Here is a 22,630-nt window from a genome sequence, read left to right as displayed (position 1 = left end):
TTATCCCTCATTTGCCTATACAGGTTCCCAATCCTTGTTGCTATAGTCTCCGTGTCTTCTTCTCTCCATATTGGTGTTCCTAATATACCTCGCAGCCCCGCGCAGGATGGTTGTGACCCTCTCTCTTCTTCGGTTCACTCTTGCATTTCTATGGGTATCATGCTTCTACAAAAAAGAAAATGAACTAGGAAGGAATCCCTAGTCCATGATACGCTCTCACCGTGCTCTCATAACAAGTCACAGCCATTTGTTAGTAATTTAATATATCTTCCTAAAGCTTACGAAATAATATTCATGAGTCTTTTGGTACAAAGTTTCCCAATTACTTTGATTGCATGAAGAGGCAGCATACATCCTCAGATGTGTGTCCCAATCTTAATGGAGCTTGCTCCGTCATCAGGGCTGGACACTACATGTATAGTGGTACATAAAAATGTAATGCATAAACGCAGGTAAGTGAATAAATCAATCAGGAGGGGATACATACCCCAAGTGTGTTGTTCATTCCATAGCGTTGATGTAGAGAAAGAAAACATAAAAAAACCAGGGTCAATATATTTATATCCTTACATTGGAGAACTTCCAATGTAGTTCTAATGCAGTTTTGTATATTCAGACACAACGTGGATAAATAAGTAGATACGATGCAATAGTGATTGGTTCCCTGGATGTGTACACAACCTTAACGTATCTATTAGAAAACAAAACAAAATGAAACAATAGAGTAAGATCTCTAATAATATGTAACATATTGTCGAACAGTAAAAAAGGAGGTAACCAATGATTTCATGACCTGGGAGTATGTAGTCATCGGTGTTGCTAGGTTCATCTCTACCTTTAATAGGGAATGAAGTTACAAATGCGCTAGCCTCTTGTTTTGTGCTATATTCATTACTCGTCCATATGAGATTGCAGTCTTCTTACCTGCCGCTTTTCCCAAGGCGGTGTCGTAGCTATCGGTAGAAATAACCTCGCAGATGCGGCGGGCTCTGCATATTTGTTTGGCATCTTGCTACCAGTGCTAGGCGACGTGACACAATCGCACGGGTGTGCAATGACATCTCATATGCCTCGCGTCCCGTGGGCACTGTGGACAGGGCACACAGGAAGGTATCCATGCTCTGGTAGGCTTCTCTCTTGTACAGTAGGTCACTAGTATGTGGACATGATGTGGTTATCTGCTAAGCCGTCACAGCTGAGATAATCACAGTGTTACTATGTTGCAACTCCGTCCATGAAAATGTTGATGGCATTGTGTCTATTCCTTGGATAGTAATTGTGCTTGTGATTATTGAATCCTGTAAAGTTACACAATAAGGAGCGGTAATCTATCCTGGACATTTAATGGTTGCGAGTATGTCGCTGTGCTGAATGGTGCAGATTTTCTGAAAATCAGATCTTACAAATGTGAAAGCATGGTATATGCATCAAGAGTCAATAGTGTGAGGGCATGCATCACAAAATTGTTGATAACAACATTTGCAACTTTCAGATCAAAAAGACTCAGCGCAGTTCATCATAGTGAAATTAAGAAATCTGTGTGCAGTTAATTGGAGTCAGTCTGATGAGTCCACTTGTGCAAAAACTCATTTCTAATCAGGGTTACTAAGTAAATCAACAAATCATTAAATGTGCCATTGTCTCTAAAATGTTGTTGGCACTGTTTTCAATGGTCAGGTACATCAAATAAATGGGAAGGTGGGAATCCAAAGTGGACCTTATGGTGTGGCAAAGTGAACTCTGAATGGAACGTAGTTCATAAGGGAATGCACAGAATAGAACAAACTTCATAAGAGACATAAAGGGTTCAAAGATAACACATATAATTGATTTCTTCATTTATGCTCCCAAGGGTCATAGCGTCGAGTCCCTCTATTCAATAGGTCTCACGCTGGTCCAGTCTTGTGGTTATGTTGTCGTGTGCATTGCGTTTTGTGATCACCTCTACTATCTTGAAGCGTATCTGACTGATGTTGTGCTTTCTGTCTATCTAGTGGCGAGCCACTGCTGTGTTCATTCCACCTTACTTTGCCCTGCCGTTTCGACTGTCCAACATAATACATTCCACATGGGCACTTAATGGTGTAGATAATATTAGCTATATCACATGTTGCAAAACTGTTAATCTTGATTTTCTCTCCTGTCCTTGGATGATTGATTGTGTTTCTTTTGGTGACAAATCCGCAGTTGCTACAATGTAAACATGTTGTGGGTTGCTTGCTTTCTGTTCGTGTTTTGACAAGACGGTCTCTGAGATTAGTGCTCCTTTGGTATGCAAACGTAGGCAGGTCTTGAAACAGGTGTTCTAATTTCGAGTCACTAGTTAGGGTTCTCCAATTCATCTTTATTACAGACTTGATCTGGTTGCTATGTATTGAATATTTTGAAACATATACCAGGGGAGGGGTGGTCTTCTCTTTCATATTCTCTGTGAGAAGATCTTCTAATTGCATATTTCTTAGTCGCTCTGTGGCTGTTTTGTTTTCATCTGTTTTTTTTTGTAGCCTCATTTAGCCCATGTCATAGATATTCAATCTCCTCATCTTTAAGTCCTCTACTTCTGTTAATTTCTTCCTCTCTTCTCTTTATTTCCATTATTTTCTCTTCATCTCACAGTCTTTGCAACCTACATACTTTCAATTTTTGGGCTTCTACTTCTTCACCTTTCTCTTCTTCTAGCCTTTCCTTTTCCCTTTTGCCTCATACTTCCTTCGTTTTTCCCTTCGCTTACATTCTTTGTCCCTTTCTTGTTTATATATTCTCTCTTCCTCTTTTCTCTACTGTCTTTTCTCTCGTTCTTCCCTTTCCTCTCTCTCTCTCAAACTCCATCGATACCTTTATCGACTAGTTGAAGCAATATTTGTCCTCGCATTCATTTGCCCTTTAATATTGTTGCTCTCTTAGCTATGTTCTTTATTTCTTTCAGTATCTCTACTGTTCCTCTATCTGTCTGTCCTTTTTCTCATCACGCTGTTTACCTTCATCGCGTGTCGATGTATATTTGTGTTCTCGACTGTCTCTCTCTTCCACATTGTCTTCACTGTTATAAGCAGGGGGATCATATGATTGGCTAACGTACCCCGCTGCTTTATTCTCTACGTCGATTTTCTCGGTAGAGGAAAGATGAGCGGAAGGCGTTACATCTTCCCCTTTATGCTGACTAAGCATCCACTCCCTATAGACTGGGTCTTGATTCACATTCTGGTACATTTTCCAGAGCTCTGATAATGCAAATCTTTTCTCTAGCTTCTTTCCTTTATATGTGGCATGTAAATATGTCACCAGATGATGTAATACTGTATTTGACAACGAACCTCCTGGATGCCAGGACATAAATGTCTAATTTTGGTAGTGCCCTTAAGCCATTCAGAATGATACTGCCTGATTTTGGCTGCATACCTTGGTAATGTTATGCATAAATGTGTGAAAGGTGTCTCTTGCATGATGACAAGTCAACTCAGGCTGCCAATACTTACCCAATGTTTTCCTCTTCCTTCCAAGTGTATTAAATATATTGTTTTAATATATTTGAGCAGGTACTATCAATCGCTGCTCGTATTCCAGAAAATCAGAATATTTTGCCTTCCTTTGTTCATTATTTTTTGAAAAAATCTAACACTGTTCTTCTTGCTCTTTCGTTTGCACTTTCTGTTAATTATTTGTATATCGTTCTTTGTTTTTTAATGTCCTAAGACTCTCTTCTGTACTTGAATCTTACATTTATTTAATTTTGCCCTATCGATTGAAGTCAATTCTTTGTTTAGAAAAAGTAAGGAATAAAATATTTTTTTATTTATTTATGCTATTGATCTTATTTGTTTATCTATAAACACACTATTATTTGTACAAAGATGTGCACTTTGAATATATTTTATCCCCTACATACGCCTTCCGCAATTTATCTTAGTAAATGTAACTTATCTCTTTTTATGACTTTGTCTCGAAGTTTGACACACGCGCTTCTTATCGGCCCTTGACTCAGGAATCCTTACTGCACGTATATTGGAACCCTAAAAAATAAATCTTATCTTTATATATCATATATACACAATACAATCACAATCCTTCGCCCTTATATTTTTACCAGCTGCAATAGTCTATATACATCCGTTACTCAGCTCGAGTCTTCTGGCATCAGCTCTCCCACAATTGACCAGTTAACGTTTCTTCCCTGGGCACCCGCGGAGACCGGACTGGAATTTTCTCAGACAGGGACCTGCCAACTGTGTCTGATATCACGTGATGTTCTAAGTTCCACTCTCCGCAGGAAGCTATGCGATCCTCAGGCTACTGGCGGGAGCAGCTGAGAGTCCGGAGGTCTGGGTCTTGGCCCTAGGTCTCAGGTCGATTGACCTTTAACCATCCTCTGCTATCAAAATGTGCTAAAGCACCTTATAGCATCTTCTGTGTGCCAGATGGAAATACAAATAAAATATCTCAGACCGAATAACCGGACAGACTCAAAGAAGATGGTCAAATACTGCTTTAATCTCAATGAAGGAAAGCAGGGTAAATCGTTCTTCATCAAATTGATTTATGCAGTGTCACACTGTCTTCTCAATTATTCTTAGTTCATATAATGCTAGATGTGTCTTCTATTATGTCATCCTACAATCCATATTACAAAACCTATCGAGGGCTGGGATTGGATTAGGGGAGCATGTCTACCTATGAAATCCATTAGTATAAGTGCCTCACTGGCAGCCCTGTGTCTGTAGGACACGCCCTGAGCTAATTCTACATACATATCATCATGATGATAGCAGAGATTATGTTAGCAAAATAGTGTTTTGCACTTGGGCATTCGGCTCGCTAGCAGCATGCGTGTGAGATCGAAACCCAGGTGCCCTAAGCTACATCAGCTTTCCCCTTGTTCTCCCAATTAGTCTGGTTATCTTTCACCGGTAGGTCTTATACCAATGTCTTCAGTCTGAAGTTGACCTTGCGAGTCTGCTCGCTATCCTAGAACATTCAAGGGAGTGGAGGCACGCTGCCATCTTCTTTTAGAGCTTAATGAATAGTCCTTGTTTGCAAGTTCTTCATCACATGCTATGAGACCACAAATTTGTACATTTCATCCATCTATTTACTGTGACTTGCTCACTCTACCTCGTGTAGGCTTTTGCTGTCTTGTTTGTCCAATATGTGGCTTCTATCAATGTTCTTGTCCTTCATAATTGTAAGAGAAATATGTCTGACGCACGTGGTCTGGTCATCGACTCCCTTTGTACTCTGTATTCATCTCTTGAAATAGCCTTCTTGGTTCCAGGCCAAGGTACTTCTTTATTTTGCACACCAAGGCCATTTCTCGATTGTGTCTTTCTCTCACCACCCTTGGCTCGAAGTCTGAGTTAGCTGGGTGAAATTTGGTCATGAGCCGTCATCAATTTGTTTTCTGAGGGCTATCCCAAATGTTGTTTATATACCCCTTTAGCAAGCTTCTATATGTTTACTTTCTACCTTTCGTTATAATATGATATTTTATTTATAGCTTGCCCATATACAAGTGTTTCAGGGTGCAACGAGTCAAGCGAGGGGTACAAGGGAGGACAAGACAGCGATCTTACTAGGCCCAGTGACATTGAGAACACTGAGGTGCAGGGGAGAGGGCAGGGTGAAAGTGCAAGGGGCAGGGGAGGAGTGGAAAGTGCCGAACACGGGATCAGACAAAAAAAAAACAGGTAGTGCAGCCAGCAGGTGGCAAGGGCAAGAATTAAGCACAGACAATGGGTGCCAATAAGTGCAGGTAAGGGGACTGCAGAGTTGCAGATACAGACCCAAGTACAAGAGTTGCCAGGAGGCAGTACGGCTATGCAGCTGGGTGGGCAGGGATCTGGTCCTGAATTCAGAGGGTAGCCAGGTGCCCAGCACAGTAAAGACAGAGATCAGCAGGGGAGAGGAAGAGAGAAAGCAGAAGCAAAGAGGAAGGTCTTGAGGTGCTTCCAGAACTGAAGATGGTTCTCCTCAGCTTTGATATGATATGATCGTTTATTTATATAGCGCCTATACACAACGTGTTTCAAAGCGCTTCAAGGCAAGGGAGGGAGCAAGGGAAAATACAACCACATTCTTACAGGCCATGAACAGTAAGGATGTGAAATTAACTATCGTACTCGGCCTGACGACATTTCAGATAGTGCAAGAGCTGAGACATAGATAAGGAAGGGAGGGGGAGAGTGGGAAGGAAATGGAAACAGACAGGCGACTACCGTACTAGGCCTGACGACATTCTGGGAGAGCCGGAGAAAAACAAAAGGTGAGGGAGAGGGGTGCAGAAAGGGAGGGGAGGAACAAAACTAGCGACTATCATACTAGGCCTGACAACATTTCAGATAGTGCTGGAGGGTTGGTGGGGAGGAAAAAAACAGTAATGGGAGGGTGGAGGAAACAGACGAGGTTGCTATCATATTAGGTCCAGGGACAATTCTGATAGAGTAAGTGCATAGAAGAAAGTAAGGGGAGGAGATAGGAAAAGGGAGAAGGGAAAGGAGGAGACAAAAGAGATTAAGCAGTCAACAAGAGTTCTCCTTGCCTTTCAGAGAGGCAGGGAGAATGTACCAGAGGGAGGCACCAGCCGGAGAAAGAGATCTACCACCAATTTGTTGCTTGGAGAAGCAACTGACCCTTAGGGAGTTAGAGGTGGAGCAGTGAAGAGCTTGAGTAGGAAGGTATTTCCAAAGGGAAAGTTGAAGGTAGTGCGGACCCAGGCACAAGAAAGCCTTGTGGACAATGCAGGGGGTCTTGAACTTAAACCCTGCAGCCACTGGGAGCCAATGAAGAGATTCCAGGGCTGGAGAGATACAATCCCAAGGCTTGAGGACAAGGACAAGTCTTGTAGTCCTGTTCTGGATAAGTTGCAGACAGCACAGAGCAGTAGCAGGCAGATTTAGAAGGAGGCTGTTGCAATAGTCCAGCCTAAACAGAACCAGAGCTCTAGAGGCAGTGAGATTCTGGGGGAAGAAGAGGAAGGAAAGAATAACTCTGAGGAGGTGCAGTTGGTAGTTTGACTTCTTAGAGACATCAGAGATGTGTGGAGAAAAGGAAAGTGTGAAGTCGAAGATGACCCCGAGGTTCTAAGCCTCACATGTAGGAACAGGAAGAGGGCCGAGGGAGGCCAGCCTGAGAGTGACAGGAAAGGAAGGTGTAGGAGTGCTGAAGAGGAGGATATCTGTCTTACTGGCATTAAGGAGGCAGAGGTTGTTGGCAGCATACCACTTCTGGATAGCAGACAGACAGACAGACAGAGATGAGAGAGGGAGGAGAGGTGGCAGAGGGGAGCCTGAAAACAAGCTGAGTGTCATCCACATAACACTGAAAGTTGGAACAGAGAATATTAATGTGGTGGGTGAAGGGTGCCAGGTTTTGGTTGAAAATCTAGGGAGTGAGGTTAGACCCCTGCGGAACACCACCTGGGGGAGTCGGTTGGAGAGGAATGAGGTCAGCCAGGCCAGGGCCTGATCAGTGATACCCAGGTTATCATGGAGGAGGTTGAGCAGAATGGCATGGTTGACCATGTCAAAGGCAGAGGAGAGATTAAGAAGGATGAGGAAAGAGGGGAGATTAGAGTCAAGGTTAGAGAGCAGGTCTTCGTGGATGTTCAGGAGAGCTGTTTCTGTGCTTCTGGCTGCTCTGAAGCCAGACTGATGGCAATGGAGGCAACCAACAGATTCAGTGTGGAGGTTTAGCTGGTGGAGATGGCCAGCTTTTCCCGAAGTTTGCCCAGTAAAGGAATGATAGAGATTGGGCGATAGTTAGCCAGGTAGGAGGGGTCAGATGAGGGTTTCTTGAGAAGAGGATGCAAAAGAGAGTACTTGAGCGGGAGGGGAAGGCTCCAGTGACGAAATAGTGATTTGCAGAAGTCAGCCAGGGCAGGAGCAAAGGTGTGAATATGGTCCTTGCTAGTTTTTGGATGAACAGGGAAGAACATGTTTTGATGAGACTTTCATAGATCAGACTTGTCTAGAAATCTCGTCAGGGGAAAACAGAGGAAAGGAAGAAAAAGAGGGAGGAGAGGCGGCCACAGGGGGATGGAGGTAGCAGAGAGGGAAGCGGGAAAAAAAGGAGAGGATGAGAGGGTGGACATGATGTCCTAGGTTTTGGAGATAAAAAGAGAAGCTAGGGCCATGCAGATGGCCTGGGAGGAGACAAAAGAAGTAGAGACTGCAGCACTATTGGCCAGCTCCTTGCACATTTTAAAGAGTTCGGCTGAGTTGTTAGATGTCGCAGGGACACAGGTTTGGATGTGGGTTCTTTTCTTAGTGCGGACAGAGAGCCGGTATTGCCTTTGGAGCAGATGGCAGGCCAATCTGTCAGAGGATGCACAAGATGGCCGCCATTTCCTCTCAGCCACCCTACACTTGCGTTTAAGGGTGACAAGGTCAGAGTCGTACCAAGAGTTGCACTTGGCATTGGGTTTCAAGCGGTTCCTTATGATATGATATGGCATTTATACCGCACCTATACACAAGTGTTTCAAGGTGCGACGAGGCAAGGGAAGGGGAACAGAGCGAGACAGAGACAACTATCTTACTATGCCAGGTGTCATTCAGATCACGCAAGTGCATGGGAAGGCGGAAGGGGAAGAAGTGCAGGGGAAGGTGGAGGACAGTGCAGTACATGGGATACACAGGATAAATAAAACAATAAATAAAAATACAAGTGCAAAGGGTAAGTACAGACATCAAGTATAAATAAGTTCTGCTAGGGGGACTGTAGGGATACAGAAAACAGTCCCCAAGGCCGCGGGATTCCAGGGAGGCAGTGCAGGGGTGCAAATGGCGGGGGAGGTGACCTGGGACCAAGATCAGAGGGTGGCCAGCTAACCAGTGCAGATTCAGTTTCAGCCAGGAATTAAGAGGATGATTTTGAGGTGCTTCCGGAACTGGAGATGGTTCTCCTCAAGTTTTAGGGAGGCAGGGAGGCTGTTCCAGAGGGAGGCCCCAGCCGAAGAAAGAGATCTACCACCAACTCGTTGCTTGGAGAAGCGATTGACCATGAAGGAGTTGGTGGCGGATCAGCGAAGAGCTCGTGAAGGAAGATATTTAGGAAGAGAGTTAAAGGTATTGAGGCCCCAGAACACCTTTTGGACAATGCAGAGGGTTTTGAACTTAATCCTCACAGCCACTGGGAGCCAGTGCAGAGATTTCACTCCTGGAGAGATACTATCCCTGGGCTTGAGGCCAAGTACAAGTCTCGCAGTCCTGTTCTGGATAAGTTGCAGAGGGGGGAGAGTAGAGGCAGGCAGATTTAGAAAGAGGCTGTTGCAATAGTCCAGCCTAGAGAGAACCAGAGCTCTGGAGACAGTGAGCTTCTGGGGGAAGGAAAGGAGAGGAAGAATACCTCTGAGGAGGTGCAGCTGGTAGTGTGACTTCTTAGAGACGTCAGAGATGTGAGGTGAAGAGGAGAGTGTGGAGTCAAAGATGACCCCGAGGTTTTTAGCCTAGCAGGTGGGAGCAGGAGGAGGGCCAAGAGAGGCCAGCCAGAGAGTGACATGAAGGGAGGGAGCGGGTGTACCAATGAGGATGATCTCAGTTTTACTGGCATTGAGGCAAAGATCACTGTCAGCACACTGCTCCTGGATTGCAGACAGACATTCAAAGATGAGAGAAGGGGAAGAGGTGGCTGAAGGTAGTCTGAAAATGAGCTGAGTGTCATCCGCACAGCAATGAAAGTTGGGGCAAAGCGGCAATGCAGTGGGCAAGATGTGCCAGGTATTGGTTGAACAGCCAGGGAGAGAGGTTAGACCGCTGGGGAACACCACACCCAGAGATAGAGATAGAGGAGAGGAAGGACCCAACTTGGACCTGGGAGGGTCGATCATAGCGGAATAAAGTCAGCCATGCCAGGGCCTGACCGGTGATACCCAGGTTATCACAGAAATGGTTGAGCAGGATGGCATGGTTGACCGTGTCAAAGGCAGAAGAGAGATCAAGTTAGATGAGGACACAGGGGGAGTTGGAATCAAAGTTGGTGTAATGTCTGCCAAAGTCTTACGCTATTCTTTAACCATGTTTCCTTTATTCCTCTGGAGAAACACCAAAACAACCTTGCAGGCAATAACAAGAAACTTCCTACCTTGTCTTCGGTTTGTAGGATAGTGCAAAAGTTTACCGGAAGCCCTCTCACCACACCTTCCAACACAGGTGCCGGAAGGAGGCCTCTGGGAAACCCTCCTGGGGAAAAAACCTGGTTGTCGAGTGTTGAAGGAGTGACTGGTCTCGCTGTTCCTTCGCAATGAATTACAAAGTCTTGCAGGGGAGTGGCGTGGTAAGGCGTCTTGAATGGTCTAGTCGAACAGCCCTTTCTGGAGGGATGGAAAGAATAGTGTTACCCCGGAAGTCTTTGTGAATAAAAACTCTTTTAATATGTCGTGAAACAGCTGTGAAGATACCTGAGGGGATTTCCCGAGGGCTATTGTGGAGAGATTCCGGTAGCTATGAACATAGTCCCGTCTGTGCAGATTTAAAGAAAAGAAAAAAGGGGTTTTCTGTAGAATGTGCAAATGCAGAGAAATTAAGAGTGGAGAAAAAACTGCTAGAAGATCCTACCTGGAAGTATACTGGTGGATGGGCTTTGAGGACGGAACCTTGGGAGAATGGTGACCAAACCGGGACGTGACCGGTGTGTGCCGAGTACTGACAGGGGAGAAAGCAAAACAATAGTAGAAGGAAAATGCAATCTGGTGGTGAATTCAGTGTCAGGGGAAAGGGGTTGCTTACAATGGTCTGAAGAGGATTTGGTCCATGTAGTCGAGCCGGTGTTTGATGGCGGGACTGAGAAAAAGGGATTGAAAGGCGGAGTGTCCCTAAAGAGAAATGTAGGCAAAGGTAAGTAAGGAATAACAAACCAAATAGAGAGCAGTGTGAAACGCGTATCACAGATACGATAACTCACGGAGCGTAGCTGTCGAAAACAGTAGCAACGCGCAGCACTCCTGGCGATTCTGATTCATATAGTGCTTCAGGAGAGAGAGGAGGAGCCTCACTCTCGTCCTCCTTTCCATAAGCTACACCACTCCTTCGTGGTTCAGGCTCCATGTTGGAGGTACAGACCCTTGTTCTTGGCTGTAGCCGCCAACGATGCCAGAGCGAGGTTTTCCGAAGACCCGCCGTAACAGTTGGAGAGCAAGTCTTCACGGATATTCAGGAGAGTAGTTTCCGTGCTTCATGACAGGGGCAAGAACATCGAGAGTATCAGAGATTGCAGAGTTGAGCTTGGAAAGAGCTGTGTCAGGATGTGAGTCAGCCAGAGGTGGAAGAATGGAGAGAAAGTGGCAGCGAAAGCCTCAACTGACACACGCTTCATGGCCCGGATGACCGAGAAGATAGGTGGCAGTTCTTGAGCAGGCTTGGCCTGTGGGTTAAAGAGGGAGAGATGGGAGGAAAGGAGAAAGTGATCACTGCAGGAGTGAGGAGTGGTGAGAGGGTTAGAGAGGGGGAGGTCAGAGGAGAGGAGATCATCCAGGATGTGCCCTGCAGAATGAGTCGGGCCAGAGGGAAGAAAAGAAAGAGAGAAATTCACAGAGGTAGCGAAAGAGTAAAGAAGAGGGACAGGAAGCATCTGTTTGGATGTTAAAGTCTCCAAGAAGGAGGAGTTGAGTGGTCGAGGCCAGCAGGGAGGAGGAGGAGAGGTCATTCCACTCAGAAAGGAAAGAGGTATTCTGACCAGGTGTCCTATAGATAGTAGACATGGTGAGAGAGTGGCCAGGAGAGAGAGAAAGCCTGAAGACATGGCATTCAAAGGAGGAGTAGGCCTGCATAGGAATCACAGAGTCAGGAATTCACTCCGGGAAGATCAAGGCTACACCACCACCAAGGGGACAGTTGGATCTGTGCATGGGGAGGATCTTGTAGCCATCAGGGAGGAGAGTGTCAAAGCTTGTGACAGAGCTGGCCATGAACCATGTCTCTGTGAGACAGAAGACATCGAAGTTGAGTTCTTCCAGGAAGCGGCAGATGTCAGAGGAGTGTTTGACAGCCGAGCGGTAGTTGAGAGTGGCAGTATGGAGAAGGTTGCCAACCTTGAAAGAGGGAGGGGTAGAGGTCAGAGGTATGTCCTGCAGAGGTGTAGAAGCAGCCCGAGGGGGGGCAGAAGAGGAAGGAGAAGAGGGCAAGGTAGCTAAGCAGGAGGCAGAGGTGGGAGGCAAGGAAGCAGGAGAAGAGAGAGAAGGCACAGCAGGAAAAGGAGGTGAGGTGCGGGAAGCGTCTATCAAAGTGGAGAAGGTTGGCCTGAGTGCCTGTGAGCAGGACGGTGCCCTTCAGGTAAACATTAATGATGAACTTAGAGGACTGGAAGGAGGCCAGGAGGGCCTCCCACTGGGTACCACCATTAATGGGAGATAATGATATATTTATATCACGCTTGTACACAAGTGTTTCAGAGCGTGACAAGGCAAGAGAGGGGAACAGGGGACAACAAAAACAATGATCTTTCTAAGCCCAGTGACATTGAGAATGCACAAGTGCATGGGAGAGGGAAAAGGGAAAAGTGCATGGAAGGGGGTTGAAGTGCAAAAGTGCGGAACAGAGGAGAAACAGATAAATAAAAATAAATAAAAGAAGAGAAAGGAGAGAGCACAGAGACCATATGAGGATTCCATAGGTCTGGTGAAGGAACGACAAAGAGGATGTCGGTGAGAGTCTGTCTGGAGGACACGCTGGTGTAGGTGTCAGCGATAGGGAGACCAGGGTGTGAGGTCAAGGTATCCATTTTGAACTTCTTCCTACCAGACTTAGTGAGAAGGGCAGGATAGTCAATGGAGAAACAGTTAGAGAAGATAGGAGCAACTGAGAGTGCCATAGGAAATGTGGAGGAGGGGGAAGAGGACAGAGGGGGGGATAGGGATTGCGAGAAGAGTGGAAGGAGGGTGAGAACTAAGCAGAACTATGGGGGGGTGCAAGAAGAAGAGGTGGAACAAGACAGGAGCAGCAGGACAGAGCAGCACAATCCTGTCACTGGGCGCAGCCAAAATCAAAATTAGTGAAAAGGTGCAGCCATCTTGGAGGAGGGCCGAGATCCCAGGCCAGTATCCGGAATGGTGAACAATCGATCCTTTCACAGCATTATAAACAGAATTGGGTGCAATTTAGATGAATCGCACCATGCGGTGCATCAAGAAGCACAGCAGTTGTTTAAAACATGTACTTCCTTGTTTTTTCGGGAGCGTGATTCACACGATGCAAAAATGTCAGATGTTTTCGAAATATCGGTACAATTGCTTCCTTTAGGTGCTGGGGCCTATGCGTGATGTTGTAGAGCCACAAGGCTTACCTTCAAAGCAGAAACACTGTGGTGGGGAAGGTTGGGTAAACACGCATGCGGAACGCGAGATCAGCTGTTCAGAAGTTGCAGAATCCAACGTTACAGCCGATGTACAGTTATTGGTCGATAAGTGATTTCCTCTTTATTTCATCCATGATTACTTCATCTTTAGGAACACGTTTCTCTTAATACTTCTTATATCGTTACAGCATAGGTTTATATATCTTCTTTAGGGCATCTTCTTGGCGTCATCAGATTTTTCTTAACGTACATCCATATTGTTCATAGCCGCATTTAGGCAGCTTTGCTGGTGACATCCTTCTTGGTAACTTTCTTCCCCTATTCCAGTTTGTGGGTACACTCTGAATGGTTGTCTGAGTGCATATCGTCTCTCATACACTCGACAAGACCCTGCAACGTTGCTAGGATTCATGCAGGGGTTCCCCATTATAACCCTTCGTCTACTATTCTGGTTTGATGGTGGCAAGGGAGCAGAGACTAGGGAGAAGGCGTCTACCTCCTCCTCTACAAGTTCCTCTTGGGTACAAGGTAAGGCCAGCAGTCAGCCTACCTAGGGTCCCTTGGTAAGGACAAGTTACTCTCGGGTCCAAAGTAAGACCTGGAGGTCATGCCACATCGGGCCCCTGGTAATGGTAAATTCCTCTCGAGTCCATGATAAGACCTGGGGGTCACGCTACCTAGGGTCCCTGGGAATAACACGTTACTCTCAGGTCCAACATAAGACCTGGGGGTCAGGCTACCGAGGGTCACTGGGAAAGGCAAGTTCCTCTTGGGTTCAATGCAAGACCAGTGGTCATCCTACCTAGAGTCCCTGGGAGCGGCAAGTTCCTCTCTGGTCCATGGTAAGACCTGGGGTTAGGTTACCTCGGGCCCCTGGTAATGGTAAGTTCCTCTCGGGTCCATGATAAGAACTGGAGGTCAGGCTACCTCGGGCCCTGGTAATAGTAAGTTCCTCTCGGGTCCATGGTAAGCTACCTAGAGTCCCTGGGAGTGGCAAGTTCCTCTTGGGACCAAGGTAAGACCTGGGGGTCAGGCTACCTAGAGTCCCTGGGAGCGGCAATTTCCTCTCGGGTCCAAGGTAAGACCTGGGGGTCAGGCTACCTAGAGTCCCTGAGAGTGGCAAGTTCCTCTCGGGTCCAAGGTAAGACCTGGGGTCAGGCTACCTAGAGTCCCTGGGAGTGGCAAGTTCCTCTCGGGTCCAAGGTAAGACCTAGGGGTCAGGCTACCTAGAGTCCCTGGGAGTGGCAAGTTCCTCTCGGGTCCAAGGTAAGACCTGGGGGTCACGCTACCTAGAGTCCCTGAGAGCGGCAAGTTCCTCTCAGGTCCATTGTAAGACCTGGGGGTCAGGCTACCTAGAGTGTCTGGGAGTGGCGAGTTCCTGTTGGGTCCAAGAAAAGAGCTAGGGGTCAGGCTACCTAGTGTCCCTGGGAGTGGCAAGTTCCTCTCGGATCCAGGGTAAGACCTGGGGATCAGGCTACCTAGAGTCCCTGGGAGCGGCAAGTTCCTCTTGGGTCCATGGTAAAACCTGGGGGTCAGGCTACCTAGAGTAGTGGCAAGTTCCTCTTGGGTCCAAGATAAGAGCTGGGGGTCAGGCTACCTAGAGTCCCTGGGAGTGGCAAGTTCCTCTCGGGTCCAAGGTAAGACCTGGGGGTCAGGCTACCTAGAGTCCCTGGGAGCGGCAAGTTCCTCTCGGGTCCATGGTAAGACCTGGGTGTCAGGCTACCTAGTGTCCCTGGGCGCGGCAAGTTCCTCTCAGGTCCATGGTAAGACCTGGGGGTCAGGATACCTAGAGTCCCTGGGAGCAGCAAGTTCCTCCGGGCCCAAGATAAGACCTAGGGGTCAGGTTACCTAGAGTCCCTGGGAGCGGCAAGTTCCTCTCGGGTCCAAGATAAGAGCTGGGGGTCAGGCTACTTAGAGTCCCTGGGAGCGGCAAGTTCCTCTCGGGTCCATGGTAAGACCTGGGGTTCAGGCTACCTAGAGTCCCTGGGAGCGGCAAGTTCCTCTCGGGTCCATGATAAGAGCTGGGGGACACGCTACCTAGAGTCCCTGGGAGCGGTAAGTTCCTCTCGGGTCCATGGTAAGACCTGGAGGTCAGGCTATGTAGAGTCCCTGGGAATAACACGTTACTCTCGGGATCATGGTAAGACCTGGGGTTCAGGCTACCTAGAGTCCCTGGGAGTGGCAAGTTCCTCTCGGGTCCAAGGTAAGACCTGGGGGTCACGCTACCTAGAGTCCCTGGGAGCAGCAAGTTCCTCTCGGGTCCATGGTAAGACCTGGGGGTCAGGCTACCTAGAGTCCCTGGGAATAACACGTTACTCTCGGGTCCATGGAAAGACCTGGGGGTCAGGCTACCTAGAGTGTCTGGGAGTGGCAAGTTCCTGTTGGGTCCAAGAAAAGAGCTGGGGGTCAGGCTACCTAGTGTCCCTGGGAGTGGCAAGTTCCTCTCGGATCCAGGGTAAGACCTGGGGATCAGGCTACCTAGAGTCCCTGGGAGCGGCAAGTTCCTCTTGGGTCCATGGTAAAACCAGGGGCTCAGGCTACCTAGAGTAGTGGCAAGTTCCTCTTGGGTCCAAGATACGAGCTGGGTGTCAGGCTACCTAGAGTCCCTGGGAGTGGCAAGTTCCTCTCGGGTCCAAGGTAAGACCTGGGGTTCAGGCTACCTAGAGTCCCTGGGAGCGGCAAGTTCCTCTCGGGTCCATGGTAAGACCTGGGTGTCAGGCTACCTAGAGTCCCTGGGAGCGGCAAGTTCCTCTCAGGTCCATGGTAAGACCTGGGGGTCAGGATACCTAGAGTCCCTGGGAGCAGCAAGTTCCTCCGGGCCCAAGATAAGACCTAGGGGTCAGGTTACCTAGAGTCCCTGGGAGCGGCAAGTTCCTCTCGGGTCCAAGATAAGAGCTGGGGGTCAGGCTACCTAGAGTCCCTAGGAGCGGCAAGTTCCTCTCCGGTCCAAGATAAGAGCTGGGGGTCAGGCTACTTAGAGTCCCTGGGAGCGGCAAGTTCCTCTCGGGTCCATGGTAAGACCTGGGGTTCAGGGTACCTAGAGTCCCTGGGAGCGGCAAGTTCCTCTCGGGTCCATGGTAAGAGCTGGGGGACACGCTAACTAGAGTCCCTGGGAGCGGTAAGTTCCTCTCGGGTCCATGGTAAAACCTGTAGGTCAGGCTATGTAGTGTCCCTGGGAATAACACGTTACTCTCGGGTCCAAGGTAAGACCTGGGGGTCACGCTACCTAGAGTCCCCGGGAGCGGCAAGTTCCTCTCAGGTCCATTGTAAGACCTGGGGGTCAGGCTATCTAGAGTCCCTGGGAGTGGCAAGTTCCTCTTGGGTCCAAGAAAAGAGCTGGGGGTCAGGCTACCTAGAGTCCCTGGGAGTGGAAAGTTCCTCTCGGGTCCAGGGTAAGACCTGGGGATCAGGCTATCTAGAGTCCCTGGGAGCGGCAAGTTCCTCTTGGGTCCATGATAAAACCTGGGGGTCAGGCTACCTAGAGTCCCTGGGAGCGGCAAGTTCCTCTCGGGTCCAAGATAAGAGCTGGGGGGCAGGCTACCTAGAGTCCCTGGGAGTGGCAAGATCCTCTTGGGTCCAAGGAAAGACCTGGGGGTCAGGCTATCTAGAGTCCCTGGGAGTGGCCAGTTCCTCTAGGGTCCAGGGTAAGACCTGGGTGTCAGGCTACCTAGAGTCCCTGGGAGCGGCAAATTCCTCTCGAGTCCATGGTAAGACCTGGGGGTCAGGCTACCTAGAGTCCCTGGGAGTGGCAAGTTCCTCTCAGGTCCAAGAAAATAGCTGGGGGTCAGGCTACCTAGAGTCCCTGGGAGTGGCAAGTTCCTCTCGCGTCCATGAGAAGACCACAAGGTCATGCTACCTAGGGTCCCTGGGAACAACAAGTTACTCTCAGGTCCATGGTAAGAGCTCGGGTTCAGGCTACCTAGAGTCCCTGGGAGCAGTAAGTTCCTCTCGGATCCATGGTAAGACCTGGAGGTCACGCTATGTAGAGTCCCTGGGAATAACACGTTACTCTCGGGTCCATGGTAAGACCTGGGGGTCAGGCTACCTAGAGTCCCTGGGAGTTGCAAGTTCCTCTCGGGTCCAAGGTAAGACCTGGGGGTCAGGCAACCTAGAGTCCCTGGGAGCGGCAAGTTCCTCTCAGGTCCATGGTAAAACCTGGGTGTCAGGCTACCTAGAGTCCCTGGGAGCGGCAAGTTCCTCTCGGGTCCAAGGTAAGACCTGGGGGTCAGGCTACCTAGAGTCCCTGGGAGCGGCAAGTTCCTCTCGGGTCCATGGTAAGACCTGGGTGTCAGGCTACCTAGAGTCCCTGGGAGCGGCAAGTTCCTCTCAGGTCCGTGGTAAGACCTGGGGGTCAGGATACCTAGAGTCCCTGGGAGCAGCAAGTTCGTCTTGGGTCCAAGATAAGACCTAGGGGTCAGGCTACCTAGAGTCCCTGGGAGCAGCAAGTTCCTCTCGGGTCCAAGATAAGAGCTGGGGGTCAGGCTACCTAGAGTCCCTAGGAGCGGCAGGTTCCTCTCGGGTCCAAGATAAGAGCTGGGGATCAGGATACTTAGAGTCCCTGGGAGCGGCAAGTTCCTCTCAGGTCCAAGGTAAGACCTGGGGTTCAGGCTACCTAGAGTCCCTGGGAGCAGTAAGTTCCTCTCGGGTCCATGGTAAGACCTGGAGGTCAAGCTACCTAGAGTCCCTGGGAATAACACATTACTCTCGGGTCCATGGTAAAACCTGGGGGTCAGGCTACCTAGAGTCCCTGGGAGTGGCAAGTTCCTCTCGGGTCCAAGTTAAGACCTGGGGGTCACGCTACCTAGAGTCCCTGGGAGATGCAAGTTCCTCTCGGGTCCTTTGTAAGACCTGGGGGTCAGGCTACCTAGAGTCCCTGGGAGTGGCAAGTTCCTCTAGGGTCCAGGGTAAGACCTGGGGGTCAGGCTACCTAGAGTCCCTGGGAGCGGTAAGTTCCTCTCGGGTCCATGGTAAGACCTGGAGGTCAGGCTATGTAGAGTCCCTGGGAATAACACGTTACTCTCGGGTCCATGGTAAGACCTGGGGGCCAGGCTACCTAGAGTTACTGGGAGTGGCAAGTTCCTCTCGGGTCCAAGAAAAGAGCTAGGGGTCAGGCTACCTAGAGTCCCTGGGAGTGGCAAGTTCCTCTCGGGTCCAGGGTAAGACCTGGGGGTCAGGCTACCTAGAGTCCCTGGGAGCAGCAAGTTCCTCTCGGGTCCATGGTAAGACCTGGGGTTCAGGCTACCTAGAGTCCCTGGGAGCGGTAAGTTCCTCTCGGGTCCATGGTAAGACCTGGAGGTCAGGCTATGTAGAGTCCCTGGGAATAACACGCTACTCTCGGGTCCATGGTAAGACCTGGGGGTCAGGCTACCTAGAGTCACTGGGAGTGGCAAGTTCCTCTCGGGTCCAAGGTAAGACCTGGGGGTCAGGCAACCTAGAGTCCCTGGGAGCGGCAAGTTCCTCTCAGGTCCATGGTAAAACCTGGGTGTCAGGCTACCTAGAGTCCCTGGGAGCGACAAGTTCCTCTCGGGTCCAAGGTAAGACATGGGGGTCAGGCTACCTAGAGTCCCTGGGAGCGGCAAGTTCCTCTCGGGTCCATGGTAAGACCTGGGTGTCAGGCTACCTAGAGTCCCTGGGAGCGGCAAGTTCCTCTCAGGTCCGTGGTAAGACCTGGGGGTCAGGATACCTAGAGTCCCTGGGAGCAGCAAGTTCCTCTCGGGTCCAAGATAAGACCTAGGGGTCAGGCTACCTAGAGTCCCTGGGAGCAGCAAGTTCCTCTCGGGTCCAAGATAAGAGCTGGGGGTCAGGCTACCTAGAGTCCCTAGGAGCGGCAGGTTCCTCTCGGGTCCAAGATAAGAGCTGGGGATCAGGATACTTAGAGTCCCTGGGAGCGGCAAGTTCCTCTCGGGTCCAAGGTAAAACCCGGGGTTCAGGCTACCTAGAGTCCCTGGGAGCGGTAAGTTTCTCTCGGGTCCATGGTAAAACCTGGGGGTCAGGCTACCTAGAGTCCCTGGGAGTGGCAAGTTCCTCTCGGGTCCAAGATGAGACCTGGGGGTCACGCTACCTAGAGTCTCTGGGAGCGGCAAGTTCCTCTCGGGTCCTTTGAAAGACCTGGGGGTCAGGCTACGTAGAGTCCCTGGGAGTGGCAAGTTCCTCTAGGGTCCAAGAAAAGAGCTCGGGGTCAGGCTACCTAGAGTCCCTGGGAGTGGCAAGTTCCTCTCGGGTCCAGGGTAAGACCTGGAGGTCAGGCTACCTAGAGTCCCTGGGAGCAGCAAGTTCCTCTCGGGTCCATGGTAAGACCTGGGGTTCAGGCTATGTAGAGTCCCTGGGAATAACACGTTAATCTCGGGTCCATGGTAAGACCTGGGGGTCAGGCTACCTAGAGTCCCTGGGAGTGGCAAGTTCCTCTCGGGTCCAAGGTAAGACCTGGAGGTCAGGCAACCTAGAGTCCCTGGGAGCGGCAAGTTCCTCTCAGGTCCATGGTAAAACCTGGGTGTCAGGCTACCTAGAGTCCCTGGGAGCGGCAAGTTCCTCTCGGGTTCAAGGTAGGACCTGGGGGTCAGGCTACCTAGAGTCCCTGGGAGCGGCAAGTTCCTCTCGGGTCCATGGTAAGACCTGGGTGTCAGGCTACCTAGAGTCCCTGGGAGCGGCAAGTTCCTCTCAGGTCCGTGGTAAGACCTGGGGGTCAGGATACCTAGAGTCCCGGGGAGCAGCAAGTTCCTCTCTGATCCAAGATAAGACCTAGGTGTCAGGCTACCTAGAGTCCCTGGGAGCAGCAAGTTCCTCTCGGGTCCAAGATAAGAGCTGGGGGTCAGGCTACCTAGAGTCCCTAGGAGTGGCAAGTTCCTCTCGGGTCCATGGTAAGACCTGGAGGTCAGGCTACCTAGAGTCCCTGGGAATAACACATTACTCTCTGGTCCATGGTAAAACCTGGGGGTCAGGCTACCTAGATTCCCTGGGAGTGGCAAGTTCCTCTCGGGTCCAAGTTAAGACCTGGGTGTCACGCTACCTAGAGTCCCTGGGAGCGGCAAGTTCCTCTCGGGTCCTTTGTAAGACCTGGGGGTCAGGCTACCTAGAGTCTCTGGGAGTGGCAAGTTCCTCTAGGGTCCAAGAAAAGAGCTAGGGGTCAGGCTACCTAGAGTCCCTGGGAGTGGCAAGTTCCTCTCGGGTCCAGGGTAAGACCTGGGGGTCAGGCTACCTAGAGTCCCTGGGAGCAGCAAGTTCCTCTCGGGTCCATGGTAAGACCTGGGGGTCAGGCTACCTAGAGTCCCTGGAAATAACACGTTACTCTCGGGTCCATGGTAAGACCTGGGGGTCAGGCTACCTAGAGTCCCTGGGAGTGGCAAGTTCCTCTCGGGACCAAGGTAAGACCTGGGGGTCAGGCTACCTAGAGTCCCTGGGAGCGGCAAGTTCCTCTTGGGTCCATGGTAAGACCTGGAGGTCAGGCTATGTAGAGTCCCTGGGAATAACACGTTACTCTCGGGTCCATGGTAAGACCTGGGGGTCAGGCTACCTAGAGTCCCTGGGAGCGGCAAGTTCCTCTCAGGTCCATGGTAAAACCTGGGTGTCAGGCTACCTAGAGTCCCTGGGAGAGGCAAGTTCCTCTCGGGTCCAAGGTAAGAGCTGGTGGTCAGGCTACCTAGAGTCCCAAGAGCGGCAGGTTCCTCTCGGGTCCAAGATAAGAGCTGGGGATCAGGATACTTAGAGTCCCTGGGAGCGGCAAGTTCCTCTCGGGTCCAAGGTAAGACCTGGGGTTCAGGATACCTAGAGTCCCTGGGAGCAGCAAGTTGCTCTCGGGTCCAAGATAAGACCTAGGGGTCAGGCTACCTAGAGTCCCTGGGAGCAGCAAGTTCCTCTCGGGTCCAAGATAAGAGCTGGTGGTCAGGCTACCTAGAGTCCCAAGAGCGGCAGGTTCCTCTCGGGTCCAAGATAAGAGCTGGGGATCAGGATACTTAGAGTCCCTGGGAGCGGCAAGTTCCTCTCGGGTCCAAGGTAAGACCTGGGGTTCAGGCTACCTAGAGTCCCTGGGAGCGGTAAGTTCCTCTCGGGTCCATGGTAAGACCTGGAGGTCAGGCTACCTAGAGTCCCTGGGAATAACACATTACTCTCGGGTCCATGGTAAAACCTGGGGGTCAGGCTACCTAGAGTCCCTGGGAGTGGCAAGATCCTCTCGGGTCCAAGTTAAGACCTGGGGGTCACGCTACCTAGAGTCCCTGGGAGCGGCAAGTTCCTCTCGGGTCCTTTGTAAGACCTGGGGGTCAGGCTACCTAGAGTCCCTGGGAGTGGCAAGTTCCTCTAGGGTCCAAGAAAAGAGCTAGGGTTCAGGCTACCTAGAGGCCCTGGGGGTGGCAAGTTCCTCTCGGGTCCAGGGTAAGACCTGGGGGTCAGGCTACCTAGAGTCCCTGGGAGCAGCAAGTTCCTCTCGGGTCCAAGATAGGAGCTGGGGGTCAGGCTACCTAGAGTCCCTAGGAGCGGCAGGTTCCTCTCGGGTCCAAGATAAGAGCTAGGGTTCAGGCTACCTAGAGTCCCTGGGAGCAGCAAGTTCCTCTCGGGTCCATGGTAAGACCTGGGGGTCAGGCTACCTAGAGTCCCTGGGAATAACACGTTACTCTCGGGTCCATGGTAAGACCTGGGGGTCAGGCTACCTAGAGTCCCTGGGAGTGGCACGTTCCTCTCGGGTCCAAGATAAGACCTAGGGGTCAGGCTACCTAGAGTCCCTGGGAGCAGCCAGTTCCTCTCGGGTCCAAGATAAGAGCTGGGGGTCAGGCTACCTAGAGTCCCTAGGAGCGGCAGGTTCCTCTCGGGTCCAAGATAAGAGCTGGGGATCAGGATACTTAGAGTCCCTGGGAGCGGCAAGTTCCTCTCAGGTCCAAGGTAAGACCTGGGGTTCAGGCTACCTAGAGTCCCTGGGAGCAGTAAGTTCCTCTCGGGTCCATGGTAAGACCTGGAGGTCAAGCTACCTAGAGTCCCTGGGAATAACAAATTACTCTCGGGTCCATGGTAAAACCTGGGGGTCAGGCTACCTAGAGTCCCTGGGAGTGGCAAGTTCCTCTCGGGTCCAAGTTAAGACCTGGGGGTCACGCTACCTAGAGTCCCTGGGAGATGCAAGTTCCTCTCGGGTCCTTTGTAAGACCTGGGGGTCAGGCTACCTAGAGTCCCTGGGAGTGGCAAGTTCCTCTAGGGTCCAGGGTAAGACCTGGGGGTCAGGCTACCTAGAGTCCCTGGGAGCGGTAAGTTCCTCTCGGGTCCATGGTAAGACCTGGAGGTCAGGCTATGTAGAGTCCCTGGGAATAACACGTTACTCTCGGGTCCATGGTAAGACCTGGGGGTCAGGCTACCTAGAGTCACTGGG

Source organism: Ambystoma mexicanum, chromosome 1p, assembly GCF_040938575.1.
Source record: "Ambystoma mexicanum isolate Mex_15411 chromosome 1p, UKY_AmexF1_1, whole genome shotgun sequence".
Classification (NCBI taxonomy): Eukaryota; Metazoa; Chordata; class Amphibia; order Caudata; family Ambystomatidae; genus Ambystoma; species Ambystoma mexicanum.
This window is presented reverse-complemented; position numbering follows the sequence as displayed.